This window comes from Protopterus annectens, chromosome 12.part0, assembly GCF_019279795.1.
Source record: "Protopterus annectens isolate FY-2018-M chromosome 12.part0, PAN1.0, whole genome shotgun sequence".
NCBI classification, from domain to species: Eukaryota; Metazoa; Chordata; order Ceratodontiformes; family Protopteridae; genus Protopterus; species Protopterus annectens.
The window spans coordinates 1,235,768,390-1,235,789,240 of record NC_056746.1 but is presented as its reverse complement, the minus strand read 5'-3'; the positions used below and the strand labels follow the sequence as shown (position 1 = coordinate 1,235,789,240).

The window sequence follows — 20,851 nt, the reverse complement described above, 5'->3', positions numbered from 1 at the left end:
ATAACCTTGAGTTTGTGTCTAGTGGATTTTTTTACATTGGAAATGTTGTTGTTATAACATTACCTAAAAAAGGCACTATGGGGGAGGCAAGTACCTTTGCCAGTAACCAAAGCCCAAGAGACAACAGGTGAAAACCATCTCTGACAAAGCAGCATGGTCTGTCTACCATATCTTCCCTGGTTAACATATACTGGACCCCCCTGGATTGACATCGGAAGCTAAGCCAATTGTTGAAGTCAATCATTTTTGTTTATATTGAGACATCATCCTGAGTGAAGATAGAATGCTGCTTATGGCTAGGGACATACCTGCCTGGGACACATAATCTGAGAGCTCAGTCATGTCTCTCTTCATATAGTCTAGTGTGGTACGTCTCACATCATTCACTCCAACATGGACTATGAAAGAGTCATAACAGTTCTTGTTGTTGAAAGACTTGATTGCATGAGTGGTCTGAAGGATTGTGACACCTGACAGACAGCTGACTGTGACCTTCCCCTTGTCCAGCCTGGTCAGGAGGACATCTGTGTGTCTCACTATGGAGTTGCCTATGACCAAGACATTTGGTTTTGAGGGGTTTTGCCTTAGGGGCTTATTGGCTGAGATAGTGTGTATTACGTGTAGTAGATTCTGTTGGGTCTGCAGTGTGTGCTGTAGGTTTGCACTTGGGTGGTCTCTGATCTTTAGGTAGGCTTCTAGCAAGTGCATCCACATATGTGGATTTATGTGTTGTGAGCTTGTTATGTGCAAGAGGTGAAGTGTGTGTACTAACAACCTTTGTGATATCTGGTTTGTTATGTGAGAGAATTGATTCCAAATTCATAGTATAAATACATCTCTCACATGTTATATTTGTTTGTTTTAGGAGTAACTGGTTGTCAATATACATGAGGCAATTGCTTCATTGCCTCAGGATGCCCATGTCAATCAGGGTGGCTGGAGAAATGGTGGGAAACTGTCCTTCCATTATGGCAGGTATCTACTGAAGTAAATAGTGGGGAGTGGGTTAGATGGGCCAGGTATTGCTGTACGACTAAAAAAGTGGCTATTCTATGGATGGCTAGGCGTAAAAAACTGCTTCAATGCTTCACAATGCACAATTGAGTTGCTCACAGAGCTGTAGTGCAATCTCTGAGCAGCTCCGGTAAACTGAGCACAAATCTGCACAAACATGATGCTTAAATACAAGTGAGGTTAAATGATTTTAAACAAAGTGACCAAAGGGAAAGCCTAAGACTGAGCCTTATTACAGCAATCCCCAACTCAGATGGGTTCTTGGCTGCACACTTTTGCCACAAGGATGCAGGGGGTCCTTCTTAATATAAGATGGCAGGTTTTAGTGCTCAAATGATACCAAATAATCTCGATTCAGTAAGCCTGAATCTCACCTATGCTATAAAATGCAGAAGTACTAGAAATTCAATGTGCAGAAAATCAGTCACAGCAGCAAAAAAAAAAAAAACAGTTTAAATAAAGCAGCAATTCAGTCGAATACTCCCACAAGACTGTAGACTGCAAACTTTCCTAGTGTTTAGTAACTGGTCTGGAACCCAAGTACTTAAACCAGAACAAAGACACTTAGAATAACAGATATAATAAGCCTTTACCAGCAATTTCAAGCTTAGGAGGGTGTAGGCTATCCTCTCCTGCCACAAGAATTTAGACCACAAATCAATCTTCCTAATGTGATATAACTGGTTTGGAACCCATACATGTGAAGAAAAATCTAAATACTGCACACAGTACCATTCATTTACTTTTATTTCTATTTAAAATTGACTTAGCCAGCCTTGTCACGTAACCTCCAATGATTTATTGTAAAATAATTTGCACACACGTGGCAGGTGATGGAAGGATTAATTACAGGATAGGCTAAGATGAAGTCTCATAAAACGCATTGACCTGCGTCAGATTCTGAAGTGATAGTAGGGCTGGAAAGTGTAATTGCTAAAAAAATGGTAAAATCATACAACATATTATAAAGTTATATAATATCCAAGGAGTAAAGAAAAGTAGTGCTGTTACTGCTTAACGAGGTAAAAATAAGATCCCAGAGTTTTAATCTTAATTTCAGTTAGTGAATAAAGTTAAATTCTCCATTAGAGAAACATGAAAAAAGTAAGCTGGAGTCAGTATTAATATAGATTGACATACCTTACTGAAGAAAGTTTAAGTTAATTGATGTGATTTAGATTTAGAACGGCTGCACAAACTCATATCTACATTTTTTCATTAGATTATCTTGCATCAGTTTAATAAAAATTTGAACTAAGATAAGGAATAACATGTGTAATTACAGATCAGATGTTGGAGATTGTTGAGGGTAAGGGTGAAGACATTCTTAAGTAAAAATTCATTTTATGTTGTGAGGTAGTATGGATGTGCTAAATAAAGAACTTATCAAATTGTTCTGCTTTGTATTATTGGATTTCAAGTGCTTATGGATTGTCTCTCATTGTGGACATGATATTTCTTGATGTATCAATAAATTTGATGTGTTACTTCATAAAGGACTACTTGGTAAGTGTAATAATATAGCATGCTTAGGTAAAAGGTGGAAGCATGGATCGGGCAAAAAGATATTGAGTGCAGCAATAACTAATGAATTGTCAGCATTATGGAAATGATGGACAAAGACCCACTGGGTAAAGGTTTGCTCCAGTTTTATCTTATACAAATAGCTTGGTGCTTAGGGATGCCATTGTTTTTATGCAGATTACTCAAGCTTTTCTCAATGATTCAGGACTTCTGGCATAGTATAAAGAAAGTATCTAGGAATATTAGAAAAGTGGGCAGAAAGATTGTGGCTGAGGTTTAAATACTTAAAACTGCAAGTGTGTGTACTTTGTGGCAAACAACCCAAGGAGATTTGCCTTTAATGGACTTACTCCCATTTACAGAGCTGAAAAGGATTGTGAGGTCAAATATAGGGTCTAGATTTCTGCATTAGTAACTGTATTTAGAGCACAACCTAGAGCTATTTACTGAATTTCTCAAAACTTACATTTTATCTGTCTCTGGCCTAGCACTCAAGTGTGGGGTCATTTACTGCACTGTTATAACTTGTTGATACTTGTGAACCTCTGCTATCTCTGAAAAAACAAAAAAAAAAATCTTGCTTTTTTCCCACTTTTCTGAGATTTAAAAAAGTTCAGTTACAGGCTTGCTGTTCTGAACTGTTTGTAAGTTTCTTGGAGGCCATTTTTTGCTTGGGCTAAAGGGAAGTCTCTCTGTTCATCAGTGGCAGTGATAAACATTGAGCAGCCTGCCTGCCCCTGTGGGAGTGGTTACTGACTTGAAACTGTAGTTTTATTGGCCATTTTGGGTCAATTCCTAACTCCTTGATCTTCCTCTCTTAAATCCCGATTGCCTCGTGGTTTTGGCGTCTTTTCAGACTTGGCTGTTGGTGAAGCACCCACCAAGAGGAGAAAACGCTGAGAAAAGAAAGGAGCCACTTTTGAGATTTTAAGTATTTTTCTTCAGATTATTTGCTAAGTTTTTCTGCATAGCCGCCTACTTTGAGCATTTTCTGGCTTGTTAAACTTGATTTCTGCATTAGTAACTGTATTTAGAGCACAACCTAGAGCTGTTTACTGAATTTCCTGTTTGCACTTATTTTTAAAATCGTTTTTTTCTCAAAACTTGCATTTTATCTGTCTCTGGCCTAGCACTCAAGTGTGGGGTCATTTACTGCACTGTTATAACTTAATGATACTTGTGAACCTCTGCTATCTCTGAAAAAACAAAAAAAAACAAAAAAATCTTGCTTTTTTTCCACTTTTCTGAGATTTAAAAAAGTTCAGTTACAGGCTTGCTGTTCTGAACTGTTTGTAAGTTTCTTGGAGGCCATTTTTTGCTTGGGCTAAAGGGAAGTCTCTCTGTTCATCAGTGGCAGTGATAAACATTGAGCAGCCTGCCTGCCCCTGTGGGAGTGGTTACTGACTTGAAACTGTAGTTTTATTGGCCATTTTGGGTCAATTCCTAATTCCTTGATCTTCCTCTCTTAAATCCCGATTGCCTCGTGGTTTTGGCGTCTTTTCAGACTTGTTGGCTCTTGGTGAAGCACCCACCAAGAGGAGAAAATGCTGAGAAAAGAAAGGAGCCACTTTTGAGATTTTAAGTATTTTTCTTCAGATTATTTGCTAAGTTTTTCTGCATAGCCACCTACTTTGAGCATTTTCTGGCTTGTTAAACTTGATTTCTGCATTAGTAACTGTATTTAGAGCACAACCTAGAGCTGTTTACTGAATTTCCTGTTTGCACTTATTTTTAAAATCGTTTTTTTCTCAAAACTTGCATTTTATCTGTCTCTGGCCTAGCACTCAAGTGTGGGGTCATTTACTGCACTGTCATAACTTAATGATACTTGTGAACCTCTGCTATCTCTGAAAAAACAAAAAAAAAACAAAAAAATCTTGCTTTTTTTCCACTTTTCTGAGATTTAAAAAAGTTCAGTCACAGGCTTGCTGTTCTGAACTGTTTGTAAGTTTCTTGGAGGCCATTTTTTGCTTGGGCTAAAGGGAAGTCTCTCTGTTCATCAGTGGCAGTGATAAACATTGAGCAGCCTGCCTGCCCCTGTGGGAGTGGTTACTGACTTGAAACTGTAGTTTTATTGGCCATTTTGGGTCAATTCCTAATTCCTTGATCTTCCTCTCTTAAATCCCGATTGCCTCGTGGTTTTGGCGTCTTTTCAGACTTGTTGGCTGTTGGTGAAGCACCCACCAAGAGGAGAAAACGCTGAGAAAAGAAAGGAGCCACTTTTGAGATTTTAAGTATTTTTCTTCAGATTATTTGCTAAGTTTTTCTGCATAGCCACCTACTTTGAGCATTTTCTGGCTTGTTAAACTTGATTTCTGCATTAGTAACTGTATGTAGAGCACAACCTAGAGCTGTTTACTGAATTTCCTGTTTGCACTTATTTTTAAAATCGTTTTTTTCTCAAAACTTGCATGTTATCTGTCTCTGGCCTAGCACTCAAGTGTGGGGTCATTTACTGCACTGTTATAACTTGTTGATACTTGTGAACCTCTGCTATCTCTGAAAAAACAAAAAAAAAATCTTCCTTTTTTTCCCACTTTTCTGAGATTTAAAAATGTTCAGTTACAGGCTTGCTGTTCTGAACTGTTTGTAAGTTTCTTGGAGGCCATTTTTTGCTTGGGCTAAAGGGAAGTCTTTCTGTTAATCAGTGGCAGTGATAAACATTGAGCAGCCTGCCTGCCGGTGTGGGAGTGGTTACTGACTTGAAACTAGTTTTATTGGCCATTTTGGGTCAATTCCTAACTCCTTGATCTTCCTCTCTTAAATCCCTCTTTTGCGCGGTTTTGCACGTTTTTGTGCATAGCGCAACAACGGGCAGTGCCGCCTAATTGGGTTTAAACTATTCCTGGCTCCACAAAGTCTGCTCTTCACTTTTTCCCTTAGAACTGCTCTATCTCTCAATTTAAACACCATATTCTCATTCTAAGGCCCTTCACTGGTCCAAATAAGTAATCTTACAAGTTAGCACTATTAAACCATAAGCACTACTTACTCTTATACTCTCTACGATTACCTTGCCCCTATTGGTCTGTCTTAATTCAGTTTCCCTATATTACTCTAGCATGTCCAAAGGTCAGTCAATGGTTTCCTCTCCAGTCCAGCTGGTGAATCTGGGAATTTTGAGGCAATGTTACAACTGTCTCATGTACACGGACAACCCTCTCCTCCTCCAAACAGGTTCAAATATATGTGAGAGATGCAACCATATAGCCAAACTGGAGGCTGAGCTCTCTCATCTCAAAACTGGTGAAACCAGTCAGGAGGAGAAGGTAACCTCACACAACACAATTCCAGTATCACATAGTCCCACCACATCAGCGAACCAAACACATAAATACGCAAAAACATACTCGGAGGCTCTAAATAAAAATCTACCTAAGCAACAGAGACCTCCAAAGCAGACATCCAAGCAAACGCTACCCCAAAACAAAACACGCACAACACATAGCCCACAAAGTCAGTGTGCCAAGCAGCCACAGCCCTTAAGGCTGAATAACACACCTGATACTCTTGTAATAGGTGACTCTATTGTCAGACACACTGACATCCCGCTCACCAGGCTGAATAAAGAGAAGGTCACAGTGAGCTGCCTGTTGGGCGCTAGGATCCACCACATAACGCAAGCACTCAGGTCACTCCAAAGCAAATACAAATATGACTCAGTCATTGTACATGCTGGTGTGAATGACCTGAGATGTACCTCCCTGGACTACATGAAAAGAGACATAGAGGAGCTCTCTGATCATGTAGTCCAGGCCGGTATGACCCTGACCTTGAGCAGCATCTTACCCTCACCTAGAATGATGCCACAGTACAAAGACAAAATGATCGATTTTAACAATTGGCTAAAATTTTGGTGTCATTCTAAGGGGATCCAGTGTCTGTCAGCCTGGGATGACATGCACGACAAGCCACGTTGCTTCGCTAGGGACGGCTCGCACCTGTCACCACTGGTCTTTCGGATATTGGCAAAGGCTCTTGCCACCCCCATAGTGCCTTTTTAGGCAAGGCTCAAAAGTCAAACCCACCTCCATAGACAGCACAAGAAACAAGAAACTAAGGGTAATGCTGCTAAACGCCAGAAGTCTTAACCTCAAGATGCACGCACTCAAAGCTCTCCTCAGTATGGAGAACATCGATAACTGTGCAGTGACAGAAACCTGGTTCAAGGCTCCAGAGGGCACCCCAGCACTACCAGGTTATACCTCATACCATGCTTTTCGGCCCCAAAACCTGGACCGAACCACAAAAGGAGGGGGGGTGTCCATATTTATCAAGGATATCCACACCTCCAGGTTAGTGGCATTGCATGAAGTATCGTCGACCATCCATGTGCAACTAACAGTGGGCAAGATGCTTTTCAGTTTATAGCATCCTACAGACCACCCTCTCAAAGTCAGGAATCCCACTCGGCTTTCCTGAAAACATTGGAGAACATGAAGATCTCTCTGAACACCATTATATTGGGCGACTTCAACTACCCAAACATAGACTGGGAGCACTACTCAAGCCCCAGCACCTTAGCCCAAAGGTTCCTGGAAATTATAAACTCAAATGCTATGGAACAACTAGTCACCACTCCCACAAGAGGGGATAACATACTAGACCTGATCATTACCAACATGGGGACTCCATGCTCCACACCTGAAGTATATCCCTCATTGGTAAGATCAGACCATAAATTAATTTCACTGGATGTCCACATCCCGACCCCAACCCCAGCCCAGAAAACCACAGTGAAAAACTTCTCAAAAGCGAACTTCTCACTTCTCAAAACCAAAGTGGAATCCTTCAAGGCCCCAGGGCCAGTTGAAACTACGGCCCAAACTGCAGAATCCTTTATAAACGCATTCTACGGACATCTCCAGGAATGCATGGATCATGCTATCCCAAACAAAACCAAAACCCAAACATCCAAAGGCAGGCGTCCAGTCTGGTGGACCCCAGCCATAAATAAACTGTACAACAGAAGGAGGAAGATACTACATGATAGAGCAAAATCCCTAATAGGGAAGGCATCCCTGATCAGTACTAGCAAAAAATTACGATCCCTCATAAAATCTTCCAAGGCCAGCTTCGAGAGAAAAATTGCTCAGGACACTAAAGACAATCATAAGGCTTTTTTCAGTTATGTTAGGAACCTGGGATGCAACTCCCAGACTTGTTCTGAGTTGATTCTAAATTATAAAAAATACACTGAACCCACAGACATCGCTAATATCCTGGCAGACAGGTTCAGTGCAAACTTCTCCACCCCCTCCCCCCCAAAAAAAGAGCAAGTATCTATCCCGGCAGAGGGCTACCTCCCAAACATCTCTGATGCTCAGGTGAAGGCTGCCCTCTCCAAAGCAAAAAACACTGCTTCCATGGGACCAGATGGCGTCCCGGGTTGCGTCCTACATGAACTCCAAGAAGAACTAATCCCTCAAATAAAACAGCTGTACAATCTCAGCCTCACTACAGGATATGTGCCCACAGAATGGCGTACAGCAACAGTGGTCCCACTCCACAAAGGTGGAGCCTCCACGGACCCTGGAAACTATCGCCCCATAAGCCTGACTAGCTTAGTCTGCAAGGCTATGGAGAGGATCATCATGGACTTCATAAACAAAGACATTGGGGACCTACAGACACTAGATCCTACCCAGTTCGGCTTTGTCAAGGGCAGATCCTGCCTTTTGAACCTGGTTGACTTCTTTGAAACAGTCACCAAAGCCATAGATGAAGGGAAGGTAGTCCACACAGCCTATCTGGTCCTATCAAAGGCATTTGACACAATACCCCACACGGCCATCATAGATAAGCTATCCAGCTTAAATATAAACCCCTATGTCACAAGATGGGTCGCAAACTGGCCCAAAGACAGAACCCACAGAGTGAGTTGCTGGAGCCATGTCAGACTCGAAACCGGTCACAAGTGGTGTCCCACAAGTTTCTGTCCTGGGACCGCTCTTGTTCGGTATATACTTTTCCGAGGTACAGGCCAACGTGGGAGGACTATGGCTCACCAAGTTCGCAGATGACTGCAAACTAGGCGCCACAATCAACTCTCCAGCTGACACAAACATCCTTCAAAAAGGTCTCACAGAGACAGATAACTGGTGCCAGAGCCATGGTCTAAAGCTAAATGCCAAAAAGTGTATAGTCATACCCTTTGGCAAAAACAATGTGCCCACAAATTACCACATAGGCGGTAACCCATTAAGTACACAGAAAGTAATTAGGGATCTGGGGACCCAAGTTGATAGCAATCTCTCCTTTGACAACCACATTGCCAAAGTGGTTAGAAAGACCTTTTACATAGCCCACCTCATCATGAAAGGATTCACATCTAGATCAAGAGAGGTAATCGTGCCCCTTTATTCATCCCTCATCAGGCCCATCATAGAATACAATGCCCCTTTTGGGATGTACCTTACTCGACACCTGCAGCAATTAGAAAGACCCCAAAAGTACCTCACTAAGAGGATCAAGGGACTCAAACAGATGCCATATGCTGCTCGGTTAAAAAAACTCCAGCTCTACTCAGTTGCATACCGCCTACTTCGAGGTGATCTATGCCTGACATATAAAGCTATGTCCAATCCAGAATTAATGGACATGCTCCACCTCAGTAAATCTAAATCCCTTAGAGCCACACGCTCGAGGGACTTGAACCTCAGCACTGAAATAAATAGAACTTGCTGGAGGGACAGATTCATAACCCAGAGGCTCCCTTCACTCTGGAACAGAATTCCAATTCATGTTAGGCAGAGCACCTCACTGAATCTCTTCAAGAAGAATCTTGATGAGTGGATGGGGGATCGTAGGTTTGTCCCGGGGATTACTTCCGTGTCACTATTAGACAGAGGCACAGCAAACTAAACCTTAAAAAGGGCACAGTATACTCAAATCAAGGGGTGGCGTAAGCCAAACAAAATCGGGCTAGGCTTATAATTGCCCCAGGGCAGATAGCCTAGTATGAACCTATGAACCTATGAACCTAAGAGTGAATGCTTAAAATAGCAAACGCTCTTCTATCAAACTGAAAAACCCAAAACTTCAAAATGTCAAAGGCTTGGATCAGTGATTTTTTTTCCCAGGGAAAATAAATTGCTGATCCCAAAACAAAAAAAAATATGTACAAACAAAATTAAGTGGGGAGGGGCTTCTCCCCCACACCCCCAACTTAAATATACCAACTCCAACATTGCACCACAGTGGAGAAAACAGCAAAGTCCCGTGAACGACCCAGTAATTTTTTTCCCTGGGAGAAAAAAATTGCTGTTCCATGCCTTCGACATTTTGCGGTTTCGAGTTTTCAAGTTCAGTAGAAGAGCATTCGTTATTTTAAGCATTCACTCTTCTAATAGGAACCCCAAATTTATGCCTACGTTTGACTATGCAGATTAGTGTTCAAACACTGTAGGTAACATTAAGCAGAAGTGGACCAGTGTTATGAATGATTCTGATTTTCGGGATATGGAAATAATTTGGCCATTACATAAAGCTTACTTAATCCACTCTCTGAGTGCTATGTTTAGAAATCATACTGAGAAAATTAAATATTACAATGAAGCTAAAGAGAAAACTTAGCAAGTTTATAAAGGGATTATAGTGTTATGATTATAGGTTATGCAAGTTTAATATTTTCTTACCAGAAAAGAGAAAACAAATCCATTAATTTTTAATTCATCTTCCAAAAACTTCATCCTATTCAAGATTGTGGAAGAGTGTAAACCTATCCTAACAACCTACAGACCTAAGCCAAACAATAAAATCAGGATGGGATGCCAGTCCACCACAAAGAAAGGCCAAACACAATGCCAGACACACTAGTCATTGGTGACTCCATAGTCAGACACACTGACGTCCCGCTCACCAGACTGAGTAAGGAGAAGGTCACAGTAAGCTGCCTGTCGGGCGCTAGAATCCGCCACATAACGCAAGCACTCAGGTCTCTCAACAGCAAGTACAAATATGACTCAGTCATTGTCCACGCTGGTGTAAACGACCTGAGACGTACCTCCTTGGACTACATGAAAAGAGACATTGAGGAGCTCTCTGATTATGTAGCCCAGGCAGGTATGACCCTGACCTTGAGCAGTATCCTACCTTCACCAAGAGTGATGCCACAATACAGAGATAAGATGATCAGCTTTAACAATTGGCTTAAACACTGGTGTCATTCAAAGGGGATCCAGTATCTGTCTGCCTGGGATGACATGCTGGACAAGCCACGCTGCCATGAGGCGGCTTGCACCTGTCATCCCTGGGATTCGGATATTGGCAAAGGCTCTTGCCACCCCATAGTGCCTTTTTAGGCAAGGCTCAAATTCTAAACCTACCACCCTAGAACACAAAAAGGAAAAAACTAAGGGTAATGCTGCTCAATGCCAGAAGTCTAAATCTCAAAATGCACTTTTCGAGGCCCTTCTCAGTATGGAGAACATCGATGTCTGTGCTGTGACAGAAACCTGGTTCAAGGCTCCTGAGAGCACCCCAGCGCTATCAGGTTTTACCTCATATCATGCGTTCCGCCCCAAAATCCGGACAATACCAAGAAAGGAGGGGGTATCCATATTCATCAAGGACACCCACACCTCAAGACTGGTGGCAACGCACGATGCATCGGAGACCATCCAGGTGCAATTAACCATAGGCAAGACTGCTCTGCAAATTGTAGCATGTTACAGGCCACCCTCACAAACTCAGGAACCTCACATGGCCTTCCTGAAAACACTAGAGGGATAAATGTATCACCAAACACCATCATACTAGGTGACTTCAATTACCCTAATATAGACTGGGAACACTACTCAAGCCCAAACACCCTAGCCCAAAAGTTCCTGGAATTCATAAACTCAAATGCCATGGAACAACTAGTCACCATCCCCACAAGAGGAGATAACATACTTGATCTCATCATCACGAACATGGGAGCACAATGTTCAACACGGAAGTATACCCCTCACTGGTGAGATCAGATCACAAACTAATCTCGCTGGAGGTCCTCATCCCACCCCACCTGAAATAAAAAATACCACAGTAAAGAACTTCTCAAAACCCGACTTCACACTTCTAAAGACTAGTGTGGTCTCCTTTAAGGCCGCCGAGCCAGCGGAAAACAGTACTCAAGCCGCTGAATCACTTACAAACACCTTCTACCAGCACCTGCAGGACTGCATGGATAAGGCAATCCCAAACAAAACAAAGACTCTTAGTACCAAAGGCAAGCGTCCAGTCTGGTGGACCCCAGCCATAAACAAACTCTACAATAAAAGGAGGAAGCTACTACAAGATAGAGCAAAATCCTTAAAAGGTAAGACACCCTTGATCACTATAAGTAAAAACTAAGAGCTCTCATAAAATCATCCAAAGCAAATTTCGAGAGAAAAATAGCTAAAGACTCAAAAGACAATCATAAGGCCTTCTTTAGCTATGTTAAAACCTAGGAGGAAACTCCCAGATATGCTCAGAACTAGTTCAAAATGATGTGAAGATTACTGATCCTACAGACATTGCCAACATACTGGCTGACAGGTTCAGTGCAAACTTCTCCCCTCCCCAAAAGGAGAGATATCTATACCAAACGATTGCAGCCCCCCAAACATCTCCAGTGCCCAAGTGAGAACTGCTCTCTCCAAAGCAAAAAACACAGCATCCATGGGACCTGATGGTGTCCCCGGCTGTGTGCTCCATGAACTCAATGAGGAATTAAACCCACAGCTAGGACAGCTGTTTAATCAAAGTCTTACCTCTGGATATGTACCCAGGGAGTGGCGCACTGCAACTGTGGTCCCACTTCACAAAGGTGGTGCCTCCACTGACCCTGGAAATTACCGGCCCATTAGCTTGACAAGCCTTATCTGCAAAGCCATGGAGAGGATCATAATGGACCTCATAAATAAAGACATAGGGAATTTGCAGACTTTGGATCCAACCCAGTTTGGCTTTGTCAAAGGCAGATCATGTCTTTTAAACTTGGTTGACTTCTTCGAAACAGTCACCAAAGCCATTGACGAGGGAAAGGCAGTCCATACAGCCTACCTCAATCTGGCTAAGGCCTTCGATACAATACCCCACTTGGGTATCATTGAAAAACTCATCAGCTTAAATGTTAACCCATACATCACAAGATGGGTTGCAAACTGGCTGAGTGACAGAACCCACAGGGTCAGAGTTGCTGGCGCCATGTCAGACTCAAAGCCTGTCACAAGTGGTGTCCCACAGGGCTCAGTCCTGGGCCCACTCTTGTTTGGCATCTACTTTTCCGAAGTACAAGCAAACACAGGAGGGTTATGGCTGACAAAGTTTGCAGATGACTGCAAACTGGGCCATAGTAGAAAACACATCTGACACAGATATCCTTCAGAAGGGTCTCACAGAAATGGATAACTGGTGCCAGAGCCACGGCCTGAAGTTAAATGCCAAAATGCATAGTCATACCCTTTGGGAAAAACAAGGTTACCCCAAGCTACCAAATAGGTGGCAATCCACTGAGCACAGAAGAAGTTATCAGGGACCTGGGGACCCAGGTTGATAGTAGTCTGTCATTCGACACCCATGTAGCTAAAGTGGTTAGGAAGACCTTCTACATTGCCCACCTTATCATGAAGGGATTCTCATCTAGATCAAGGGAGGTCATAGTCTCCCTTTACTCATCACTCATCAGACCAATGATTGAGTACAATGCCCCATTCGGGATGTATCTGACCCGACACTTGCAGCAGCTGGAGAGGCCACAAAAGTTCCTCACCAAAAGGATAAAGGGTCTCAAAATCTGTCCTATGCTGCCCGACTGAAAGAACTCCAGCTCTATTCAGTCGCCACCGCTTGCTCAGAGGTGACCTTTGCCTAACATACAAGGCCATGTCAAACCCAGATTTGATGAATATGCTTCACCTCAAAAAATCTAGATCCATCAGAGCCACAAGGGCGGGAGACTTAAACCTCGACACGGCTATTAATAGGACGTGCTGGAGGGATAGATTCATCACCCAAAGACTCCCTATGCTGTGGAACAAAATCCCGGTGCATGTGAGGCAGAGCACCTCGCTGGCCTTGTTCAAGAGAAATCTTGACCAATGGATGGGAGATCGCAGATATACCCCAGGGATTACCTCAGTGTCACTGCTCGACAGAGGCACAGCAAAATAATGGGTATAGTTCCCCATACTAAAGGGGTGGCGTAAGCCACAAAACAATGGGCTAGGCTTGCAAATGCCCTCGGGCAGATAGCCTAGTATGAACCTATGAACCTATGAACCTATGAACCTATAAGTGGTATGATATGGGCCTAAAATTATGACGATACTAGAACAGGACAGGTAGGAGTAATTGTATGTCAATACATGATACCAGTATAAGTGCAGACCACTGTAACGCAAATACTACCTATCTCTTAGGGGGTGCAGGTGGGCATGAATCTAGCCTTGAGTAGCATCCTACCTTTACCAATAATGATGCCACAGTACCAACAAAACATGATTGACTTCAACAACTGGCTTAGTTTCTGGGTCACAACAAGGGGAGCCAATATCTGTCAGCCTGGGGAGACACGATTGAAAAGTCACAATACTTTGCCAGAGATAGTTTGCACATGTCACCACTTGGCTTCCAGATACTGGCAAAAATTTTACCTACAACTATAGTGCCTTTTTTAGGCCATACCAAGTTGTTAAACCCTCCAACATAACAAAAATCACTCATGACTACCTAAAGGTACTGCTGCTCAATGCTAGGAGATTCCATGATACGACAACAATCCAGAATGCTTCTTAAATAGCTTAAAATATAATCTATCAGGGCCACTAGAAACTCTTTAACCACAGCCTCAAGACAGGCTTTGTCCCAGAGGAATGGAGGACTGCAACAGTCCACCCCTGCACAAGGGGGGGGGGGCATCAACTGACCCAGGTTACTACAGACTCATAAGCTTGACCAGTCTTACTGCAAGGATATAGACAGAATTATCACAGATCTGATCAATAATGATATAGGAACTCTCTAAATACTGGACCAGATCCAATATGGCTTTGTCAAAGGGAGGTCTTGTCTGCTCAGTCTGTTGGACTTCTTTGAGAGACACCAGGACCATGGAAGAGGATAAAATGGTACATACCATGTATCTAGACATAGCCAAAGCTTTTGACACAATCCTCCACTCAGGGATCATAAACTTACTGAGTTAGGCATAAACCCCTACATCATGAGATGGATAGCAAACTGGTTCACTAACAGGACACATGTTGTCCAGATAGGTGAATCCAACTCTGATAAGAAACCTGTTACTAGTAGTGTCCCACAGGGCTCAGCATAGGGACCCCTCCTGTTTGGTATATACTTAACTGAAGTGAAGGTCATCTGGCTCACTAAGCTTGCAATGACCGTAAGCTAGGAGCAATCACTGAATTCCTAAACTATGTTAACATCTTACAAACAGGCCTAAAAATAACAAATGACTGGTGCCAAAAAACATGGTCTGAGACTAAATGCTAAAAAATGCATTCAGATATCCCTGCAAATTAAAGTATTGATAGCACACCCCTAAAATTAAAACTAGTGGTGAGGGACCTAGGAACACAGATAGATAGTAACCTACATTTTGACCACCAGGTAGCTATGGTAGTGAAGAAATCCTTCTGTGTGGTTCAACTTATAAGTAAAGGCATGGCATCAAGATGAAAGGAAGTGATAGTGCTATTGTATTCTGCCCTCATCAGGCCCATAATCAAGTGCAATGCTCTCTTGTACACGTACCTAACCAGGCACTTACACCAATTGGAGTGGCCTCAGAGGTTTCTCACTGAAAAACTAGAAAGGGTAAGACATGTGTTATGCACACCAACTAAAGGCTCTATCTCTTTACTCTGTCTCAAATTGTTTATTGAGAGGTGACATATGCCTGACCTACAAGGCATTCTCTGTTCCAGCCTTGAGGAAAATGTTACATATTCACCAGAAAAATTATACAAGGGTTTTGCATTCCATGGACCTGAACCTTATTTGTGACTGTAACAGAACTTGCTAGAGAGACAGATTCATGTCTCACATTTCTAATTAGACACAAGTGAATCTATTAAAATTCTCAACCCTCCAACAAATCCTGTATACAAAGAATTTCAAAACCCATGATTGCACTTAATCAGTTCAGCTGGAGACCACTCTCATCTCTCCCCCTAAAAAGTGCTGTAGACTACTTCAATAACACTTTTCTAAACATTCTAAATCATCTTGCCCCTATCAGAACTGTCAGAATTAAATCCAGCTATGCCCCCTGGCTGACCAGAGATACCCATCTACTAATAAAACAAAGAGGTAAAACATGGGACTCATCACATCAAAATAAAGCTCAAACTAATAGACTGGCATACCAGAATCTAAAAATGAAAGCCAAAAACAAATTTGGACAGACAAAAGGAACCACTATGTAGGCATTCAAACCAAGCGCAAAAATAACCCACAAAAATTCTGGGCTGCCATTAATAAAATCTTATAACTAGGAAAGACAAGTACTCCACCCGCAAAGATTGACACCACCACCAATAATATTGCCACCCAATTCAACGAACACTTCACCAAATTTATCCTTTAACCAATAATAGTTCTCCCACTTCACATCCAGACCTATCTTCCGTACCAGCAGACCAAAACCTCTTCTCCTTACAGCCTGTCCCAACTAGCACAATATATACATGCCTAAATAGGCTTAAACTCACAACTCTGGCTGCTGACAAATTAGTTGCAGAATATCTAAAGATCACAGCCAAAGCCATCTCTTACCCAGTCTCCATGCTCATTAACCACTCTTTACCAGAACAACGTGTGCCTTCTTTGTGGAAAATTTCACAAATTTCACATATAATACCACTCCACAAAGGTGGTAACTCTGTGGAACTATCTAACTACCATCCAAATGCCATTCTATCTCCCTTATCTAGAATCCTCGAAAAATGTATACATTCCCTCCTCACTTATAAACTGCTAACCAACACCCAGCATGGATTCCGTCCCAATCACAGTACTACCACAGCCCTTATTAGCTTTGCCAACGCAGTAAACCAACATCGAAACAATGGTAACCAAGTATCACCTGTATTCCTAGATCTCTCCAAGGCCTTTGATACTGTTTCCCATCCCAAACTCCTTTCTGCTGTCTCCGATCTTAATCTCAGCCACTCATCCATTCTTGGACCTCTTCTTTTCAACATATTCACCAACCAATTCCACAAAACTACCCAGCATGCCACTCTAGTCCAGTATGCCGATGCCTTACTCTAATCTACTCCACCCCATCACTCCCTCAATTCCAGGGAATTGACACAAGAGTCCTTTACTGCTGTTGAAACCTGGTTAGCCAACTCTCAGCTAATACTTAACCCCAATAAAACACAGCTAATGATATTGGATCCCACTCTAGCCTTAGACCCCATACCACCATTCACAATATTCTCAGCCAATAAGACCCTTATCACACTTGTCCAACACACCAAACTTGTAGGGGTTATCATAGATCACAACATAAAATTTGATATGCACATTGCACAGACAATAAAGAAAGTCCATAAAAAGCTTGAAACCCAATATAGATGCAAAAAGTTCCTCACTAATGACAGTAAAGTTACCATCACAAGAACCCACCTACTATCCACACTCCTCTATGCTTCCCCCATACTCATCAACCTAAACAAAGCAGATTTAACAAACTAAACACCTCCTATAATAAAATAGCTAGGTTTGCTACTGACTCACCCTTCAGGACACATCACTGCATAGCAATCAAGCAACTATACTGGCTAGAATTACCCAACCTGCTCACATATAACCAGCTTACAATAGCCCACCAAATTCTTTATTATCCCAATAGAGTTCCTGCTTTTCAAGGTCTACTTAATATCTGCTCTAACAAATGTCTATTGAGATCCACCAATAAAGTACTGGCTGACATAGGCAAAAGCAACAATAGCTCTGAGGACTCCTTGTTTTCCATTTCTGTTGCAAAAGCATGGAATACCATCCCCACAGATATTAGGACCACTGAAAACGAAAATAATTTCAAAAAAATCCTCCAATCCCATTTATATAGTTCTTGGTTATGTAATTGTTCTGACCCTGGGTAGCTTTACTTAGATCATATCATACTTTAACCTTCTATGGAAGCTTGCAGCAACTCCTTTCTATACTCTTAATCAATGTGTGTTTACTGTACTAGCCACTGAGGAATGTACCCAAATGACAGAACAAAATGTCTTTTCAACTGTATTGTTTCTTGAAACACACTGTGCTCCTTATAGTATATTTACTTTTTGCTCTTTTCTTGGCCTTGAAACTGTACCTTATTAACTTTTGGACTCTGTACTGTATTTTATTAACATGTATTGTATTTACTGTATTGTATTTACTGTATTTGCTGTACTAAACTTTGTGGAGCTTTTCACCCAAGGCCTCCGCTAGAAATGGGATCCATGTCCAGTCAAACTTTCCCAGTAAACAAATGTAAAATAAATAAATTAATAAATAAAATAAATAAAAGCTACCTCATTTATGGAATAAACTCCCCCTTTTCATAGAACAAAGCCTGTCCCTCTCTCTCTCTCCAAAATGAATTTGGATAAATGGATTGTGAACCATAACTTAACTCCCGGGGTACTACTTATGTCACTTATGGACACAGGCAGTCTGTAAAATGAATCAGGGATGCAAAACTCAAAGACCCACTACTCAGATACTACCCCATCCCATATATTGGGAAGTTAGATATAATATTGTCATATCCTAGGTATTATTAGCTAGACTTGTAAAGACTCTTGTGCCATTAGCCTAGTAATCACCTGTGAATCTATGAAAAGTTGCTAAACACATCAGCCATTAACTCTATTCAAAACTCAATCCATATATAAAAGAATAAAGCCCCAGAGCTTCTCAAATGAAAACAACATTTGTCTCTGAATTTCAATTTTATTTGATGAATTAAGATACCTGTTATGCCTTTGTTGAAGTTCGATTTAAAGGATCTGTGTAAAAAGTAGAATCTCATTAACCTTTTTCATTATTCACAGTGGCTGGCTTCAGAACAATGAGATCCAAATTTATGCTGTCAGTTTTCCCAGTGCTGCAGTATTTTAAAGCTACACCCTACAAGACATGTACATATGTAACTAGATCATGCCCAAGGCAGGGAATAGAAACTCAGGCTTTTATTTTCTTCTAAACATCTGAGTCATATCTACCTACTTAATAATGATGGCAGTCATGTAGCCTTATAGTGTACTGTTTCCTGTTTTAGGATTGTTCCCTTTTATTGATCAGTGTCACTTACCAATGCCCTATTTTCTTACTTCACCACTTATTATTCATAATTCCCATTTGTCTCTCTTCACTTGTCTGGCTCATAATTAGTGTCACTAGAAGGCTATGGAAAATGGCATCAAAAAAGTACAGAAATATTTTGCAAAACCTGCAAGGAAATTACAGGTTTAAGTAATCAACACCACTGCCCACTGACTGTTTTTTATATTATATATTACAACTTGCACTGAATGTATAAATTACTGACATTGTAAATGCTTTCATTTTTGAGTTTTCCTTTAATGCAGAGAAGACTTAACTTTGCACAGCACCTCTTCAAGGCCTCTAAACACCACAAGCAGTGCAACCCATACATATTAGGCACTCTCTCACATACTCCATCATACCTGTACCTGTTTTGTGAAAAATTTATTTATAAGTTAAGTACTGAAGTGCTTCAAAATTTTAATTTCAAAACTCCTTAAATGCAAAGAATATAAATAGCCAAAAACTGTATGAGCGCAACCTTCATGAAAATGGCCACTTGTAAAGGTGTTGATGTAAATTTTTTTACCTTTTATAAGCATGCAATTAAGTCACTTAAAATTGCATCGAATCACTGGATTCAACTCCCTTGAACACAGAGCCAGATCCAGCACTAGACAATCTAGGCAGTTGTCTAGGACTGGCTTTGGGGGGGGGGGGGCTGCCACAACATTTAATTGAAATAAAAACTTAAGGTCTTCTTTAAGAATGCTGTGTGTGTGTGTGTGTGTGTGTGTGTGTGTGTGTGTGTGTGTGTGTAATGCCTCATTTGGGGATGGCAGGTTGCTTAACTTATTCCAGCTCAACCCCCATACCTTGATTACAGGTGACTAGAGTCTGAATCCTCTACACCAACTCCAAAGCTGTTGTCAGAGAGTGCATTTTCAAAGACTGTTGAGTTTCAAGGTAAGAGAAGCTTTCTGTTGCTCATCCTAAGACTGTTTTCAATGTGTAACTGTTTTTTTTTAGCAAGTGGCCATCATCAGTGCTTGTGCTATAAACTTTGAAAGCAGTGTTAGTAGCACAATAGGTACCATACCTCCCTTTAGTGTAGAAGGTTGTGGGTTCTAATCCCACACCATGTAGGTAGAATGCTAATGTTGCAGTGCTCTTTAAGGGCAAAGGGGGTGCTATACTCCTCACCATGTCCTTTGGCATGAGATGCCTAGTAACTATGAACCTGCTGTTGGTTTGACAGCCATTCCCTGGTGCAATATTATGAGCTTACCAACTTTTTTTTAATTTAACATGAGCGATTTAATTTTCAAGGGCAGCAGGCACTGACTTTGTACATGAAACACTGAAATATAAAGTTTACCAGCAGCAATTTCTTAATTAGTTATAGATCTGTTTAATGTGGAATTATTCAGATGACTTTTACTTCTGCAGAGATTGTGTATATTGACTGATATTGGTAGACTGAATGACAGAAGTTTGAGTGGCCTTCTCTGTTTGAAATGTTTTGAAATAGGTAGTTTTGTCATTTTTGGTTCATACATTTTGTTTCATTGCTTACTAAAAAAATTCAAACTACAAATTTAAAACATACTCTAACAAGTGTGCTATATTATACAAGGAATGTTATTTAATATAATCAGGATGGTGCATCAAAGAACACATGCATGTATGCTTGGTCCAAAAAACGGGACCTATGGTTTGAAAGCCCAAAGGTAAATTTAATGTTCCACTGGCCAGATGCATTTTCTTTGAATGTGGGTTTCGTTGCCATTTCAATGAATGTGAGTTTCAAGGGCAGAGAAGCTGACTGTTCATGCTAAGTCTGTTTTCATTATGAAACTGTATTTTTTTTAGCAAATGGTTATCGGTGTTTGTGCTATAAAATTTGAAATATAAGTTTTAAATATCTCTAATCATAGAAGTAAAGAAGAATATAGTATTCAACCTATGTAGGTAACTGGAAAGAAACAGCTAAGTAATGAGACACTGGAATGGCTGAGGGGTGCTAGTGTGGGGAGGACCAGATCCAATACCCTACTTA

At 41.3% G+C, this 20,851-nt stretch overlaps 1 protein-coding gene across 1 annotated transcript in view; it reads left to right on the top strand.

Moving 5' to 3' along the window:
* Positions 1 to 20,851, top strand: part of LOC122817089 (agouti signaling protein) — a 465,337-nt gene that overhangs the window by 429,190 nt on the left and 15,296 nt on the right. The window lies entirely within an intron of this gene.